This window comes from Chenopodium quinoa, unplaced genomic scaffold (genome assembly GCF_001683475.1).
Source record: "Chenopodium quinoa cultivar QQ74 unplaced genomic scaffold, ASM168347v1, whole genome shotgun sequence".
In the NCBI taxonomy this organism is placed as follows: domain Eukaryota; kingdom Viridiplantae; phylum Streptophyta; class Magnoliopsida; order Caryophyllales; family Amaranthaceae; genus Chenopodium; species Chenopodium quinoa.
The window spans coordinates 3,768,271-3,774,270 of NW_018742390.1; positions in this window are offsets into that span (position 1 = coordinate 3,768,271).

Sequence of the window (6,000 nt, forward strand, 5' to 3'; positions counted from 1 at the left end):
AATGCATAAATAAAACATGACATAGTATGGCCCCTTAATCCTAAGAAAACTAATAAAGCAAAAGCTCCCACTTGAACCTTCATGGATCTCATCCATCTTGCTCCTTTGGGCCTTCACTCCATGGATTCTTGGATTAACTGCAACCTATAATACTATTCTATTATATCTACTACTTAAATAAAATAAAATAAATTACAAAAATACGTAACGATACATAGACTGTATTTAGATTACAAAAATACGAAACGATGCGCAGATCGTATTTAGAATCTATGGGCCATACTAGTCTATATAGCAATAAATAACATCATATATTATAAAATGTCATATAATAAATCACTCATCATGTTTTCCTAAACTACAACATCGAATGTTCACAATTAAGGAAACATGGCTCCTAAATATCTCATATTTTAATTAATTACTGTAATTAGATAATATCATATATTATTCATAACCAACTATAAAATATCATATATTTTAATTTAGGTATGAGATAGAATCAAATCTTATTTTAATTATGGAAGATAAATGATATCTATTTTCCATAATTATCCTAACTTTTAGAAAATTCTATCCTAATTACTTGTCAATCACATATTTTAAATCAATTAATATCCTAAAATAATTATGGGATAATCACATTATTTAATAAATTATCATCCAAATAGAATATTTTGCTCCATAGTTATCCTATCTTAACAAAATTAACCATTTTAACTTTGTTAATTATCTTTTAAATTTTTAATTTTGAAAATATGATTTTTATCCAAAATAATTTTTTTTTTTTGAAAACCGCGTCAGCCACCGTGGTGTGGTTAGCCGAAGCCGACCACGGTGACCGGACACCTTGCGGTGTACGCTGCCCTGCAGCGATGTAAGGACAGCAGCAGCAACACACGTAACAAGGTGGTGCACTGCTGCGCTGCCCCTGTCCGACCCGTGCCCAGCCCACCCTCCCTCCTGGACCACCGCCAGTGCCGTGGCTGCGCCACCCAGCCGCGGCTGCCGCACCATAAAACACCTTCCTTATTTTTTTTATTTTTAATTTAAAATAAAACATTTTTATTAAAATTAAATGAATCGGGTCCTTGTAATTATAAAATTAAATCATATTCAATTTCAAAATTAGGGTTCTTCATGAATTTAATCCCCAATTCAATTTAACTTTTAAATTAAATAATTTGATCATGAAAAATTCATAATTTAACATGAAATCAAATAGATTAAATTCTTTAAACACATAACTATCGAATTATATCAAAACCAAAACACAAATTTCATAAATTAGGTTTATGATTTTGAAATTTTCATAAAAATAGGGTGGGGGGTCGAATTTTTGAATTTATTACGGCAATTTTCGAATCAAACTAGGGCTAATATGGAGCAAATTAAACAACTTTTAATGATTCTACATTGTTAAATCACATTAAATATAATAAATGACCCATAAATAAATTATTCTCCCTCCTAATTGAATTAAAATTGTGGATTATCAAAGAAATAATACTCAATATATGTAATTGCAAGAGGCTAACTGATACCACTTGTAGGGAATATTTCAAGGGTTAATCCCCTAGCTTGATACCCATTGTGATCATACACTAAAGTACGGTGGCGTCCAAAGGGAAAGAAGACAGAGCAAAAGAGTCGCCAATAAGTTTTTTTTAGGAACTTGTAAACCGTTCACAGGGTTAAGGTTACACCCCTTAACGATCCAAGAGATCGTCAACTCCAAAAGGTCTTGAACCAAATAGGGTTCGGGGATGAAGGTACAAATCAAACCTAAAAGAGATTGAACCTGTCCTAATAATAGGCCTCTACTTTATTCTGATCGTATTCATGTGTGCTTTCTGACTAACATGCAATCATTAGGATTAACCCTAAACCTGTTTATCTATGTTGGTTGAATATTAATGGACAAATAAATCTATTATTGGCGATCACTTGAATTATAATCAAATTAACCTTAAACAAGATTATTAATTATCTTATTAAGTGTGATTACAAGTACAAATTTCCTTTAACATGAATAAAAGGTGTGGTCAAGCAATAACAATAATTAATATTAAGCAACATAATAAATAATCATAAACAATAATCATCATAATAATAATAATTATTATAACCATAATAAAATCATTATCATAATAATAAACATGTTAAAGCATAATAAAAGTAGCAAGATCCTAAGCATGATACTAACAAGATTAATAATAAATCCTAGCATGTCACTAAGCAATAAAAATCAAATCTTTAGCCCTAACATGATACTAACAATTATAAATATTAGGAAGAACATAAAAGGCATCATAGAAATCATACTTAATATTAAATTTACCCTAGACATGCTACTAGGCATATCATAATAACAACCTAAGCATGAACTCTATATCATAACATCAATAAAAACCATTAAAGTATTACTTTGATGCTTTGTACCTCTTTCTAATAACAAAATACACGTGTTAGTAACTTCAAGGAAAATAATAAACAAAACAATTAAATTAAATAATTGAAAAAGAGATTTAGGACCAAACCCTCAGAAATTAAACCTTTCACGTCTAGGGCGAAGGAAACTTTGAATATGGCTAGGTGTATCTAGATCTAATGAATGCGGAATTTTGATTTTTGAGAGAAGCTAGTTTAGAAAAAGAGAGAGAGAATAAGAAAATTGGTAGATTGTAGATGAATGAAAATTGGTGAGTGAAAACGGAGTTTTTAGCACATTATTTATAGAAAAAATCAACCAAAAGATAAAATATCAAAACAGAGTTCTGGAACACATAAAACCTGATTAGCGCCAACGCTGGCTATTGGCGCCAGACGCCAACATTAGCGCCAGGCGCTATAGCTGGCGTTTGGCGCTGATCTGGAAATTCACGCGTTTTCTTAAAATAAGATAAAAATTGTCGTACAGGAGGATAAAATCGTATTTTTCCTCAAAAATGCTCTTTGATTTTAATTAAACCTCTGAAAAGTCAACAAAATTCAATATATCAATGCTAATTGAATTATGAATGAAAAGAACCTTCTACAAGAATCTAGAAGACTAAAACTATTCCTAATTGCATTAGGAATGATAAATCCAAATTAGGCCCTCCTCTAGATCATTGGCCCGCATATAAGGCTCAAACCGGGCCCATTTAGTAAATTGGCCATAACTTCCTCAATATTCATCGGAATCGGGCTTATAATATATCGTTAGAAAGCTCTTGTCAAGCCCCATCCAACTACACTACTATTGGACCCATATCATGGACCAACCAAACTGGATTGGCTGTTTTCTTAAAATATGTTTTCAAAAACAGAGAGAAGAGAAGAGAAATTAAAACTATCCGCAACACTAAACTTTCCACACTTTCACTTCATTAGATTATGATTCGACGCGAAAGGCACTCATCACCGGGTTTGGTTTTGGGGAGACACAAATGGGTGTCTACAGAAGCCCCCACTTTGACTAAGTTTGGAGAAACGCAAGTTTCGAAAACAAAAGTCAAAGTATCGATAGGGGCAGAGAATGATTCTGAACGTTCTGCGATCCTAAATCACTCTTGCAACAACCGATACCTGCAAACTAGCATTAGTTAAACAGATAAAAGAGTTAAGAAACGCGTATCTTGCATCGTCAAGCACACGTCTCTGAAGGTAACCGATTTGCTGTTGTACCCTTGTTTTGATGACCTCCTGCCAAGAGAATGTCATCCCTCTTGAAAACCGCTACGCTTGTAACTGCTTCCAATATTGAAGACTGCTTCGCTTGAAACGATCCTCTCCCGCTTTAATAATATTCCACGTCCAAGGGAACACTATCGAAGATTGCTTCACTTGAAACAATCCCCTTCCGCTTGATGACCATCTTCCACGTCTAAGGGAACATGATCGAAGACAACTTCGCTTGAAATCACCTTCAATTGTTGTTTGACAACTTTCCACAATCTAGGGTACGCCATCTTGCTGTTTTGATGTTCACTCGTCTCTGAACAAAGAGCTTCTTTTTTTTTTCTTGGATATGTTCACGCGCCTCTAAACAAAGAGCTTCTTTATTTTCTTAATATGAACTTCTAAACGATGTGTCCACGCGTCTCTGAACAAAGAGCTTGATATTAGGATGCCCACGCGTCTCTGAGAAAAAGAGCTTGAAAGAAATGTTCACGCGTCTCTGAACAAAAGAGCTTGATAATAGGATGCCCACGCGTCTCTGAGCAAAAGAGCTTGAAAGAAATGTTCACGCGTCTCTGAACAAATGAGCTTGAAAGAAATGTCCACGCGTCTCTAAACGAAAGAGCTTCGAATGATATGTCCATGCGTCTCTGAACAAAAGAGCTTGATTAATATGCCCACGCGTCTCTGGAGCAAAGAGCTTCGATGATTGAATGTTTGTTGCGATAATATTCCGAAGAAAAATTTCCGAAGACCAACGCTTGCCTATCTCTAAAGCTTGCTTGAACTTTGATTTCGCTAAAATCGGTATGTCGATGTCTCCGTGATTAGGCGCTTTAAGCTAAGTGAGACGATCTTTCATAAGGTCGATCAGTTATTGTGATTGTAATCAAACTGACTACTTAATCATGTCAAATTGCTTATAGGGGCTAACTGGCGTACCAAGGAACTCGAAATTGTTGTATGAGGTCGAAATCACCCTTCTAAGAGGCTTCAAGCTCTGTCGCTGCTGAAATATCTCTGGCGCCAAGAATTGACTTTGCCGCCAGATGCTGAGATCTAGCGCCAAGCGCTGAAATCTATTTCCATACGCTAGATGTTGTCGTCTGGCGCTGGAGTAGGGTCTTCCCTATTCTGCTGCACCTGTATTTATTTTTTACTGTAGAACTTTGCCAATCTCTTCAATTATCTTAGGGTTGACCTAAGATTTAGCGTTGCTTGACTCATTGACTTGACACGACTCAAGGCATAAACTTGACTTGTTGTGATTGACTTGAGGTGGACTCGACTCGAAGTGAAATGACACGTGTGACTCATGTCCCGTGTGTGCATAGGGTTGATTGTGGAGGGTACCGACTTTCTCCCGAAAAAGAAAGACATGAAAAAGAAAGAAGCGAAGTTTTTGAAGATGCATGTTGAATGAGCTTAGTCAAATGTTGTTTTTGACAGTACAAGGATTGTAACATCTTAGACTATACTAGTTGACTCGATAGTGAAAGTATTTAGGCGCGGAGGCTAAGCACTTCATACTTCGATGCAATGATGATTATGATTGATGAGTGATTTGGATATGACAATACAAGCTTCAGCGTTAAGTTAAGATTTCATGACAAAGGGTTCCTTAACGAAAGTATTTTTAGTCATGTATCTGTGCGGTGTGTGAAAGTGATACTAAATTAGGCCGCAAAGGCTAAGTGTGTGGAAAGATATTAAAAAAAAGTCAAATTGTGGTGACTCTTAGGCTAGGTAAGCTAATGATATAGGGATCAAGCCCCCAAGTCTAGCTCTAAATGAATAGGGATGAGCATAGGAGATCCCTTGATATGATCATGGTGTAAGTGTGTGAATGTGAATATGAATGCATTTTTATTACGGCCGCACCTCGATGTGAGGTTGCCTACGTATCCGTTAGGAATCAGGCCGAACGTAGCTCTAGCCGAACCTCGCACAAGTGTGTGTATACCTCAAAAAGGTCTTTTTAAAGGTTGTAACGTGGTTAGGCTAAAGTTTATAGAAGAAGGGGATAAAGGCTCAAGACCCTAGATAAGCCCCTAAGGTGTGCAACCTCGCTTTTGAATCTTTATATTTTTATACTTGAGTTTCTACTCTTTTTTATCTCTTTCTTTTGCTTTAGCATTTATCTTATTTTCATAAGTGTGGGACTTCCCGATCATGCGGTCTATCACTCACTTGGCATTCATGTTTCTCAGGCACGGTACCGAGCACTCGATAAGAGACACAATCTGAGACGTGTTCTTATCAAAGATATTTTCATATCAAAGACATTGGAACACTTACCCTTTTGTACACTTTTATTTATTTTTTTCTTTTGCTTAT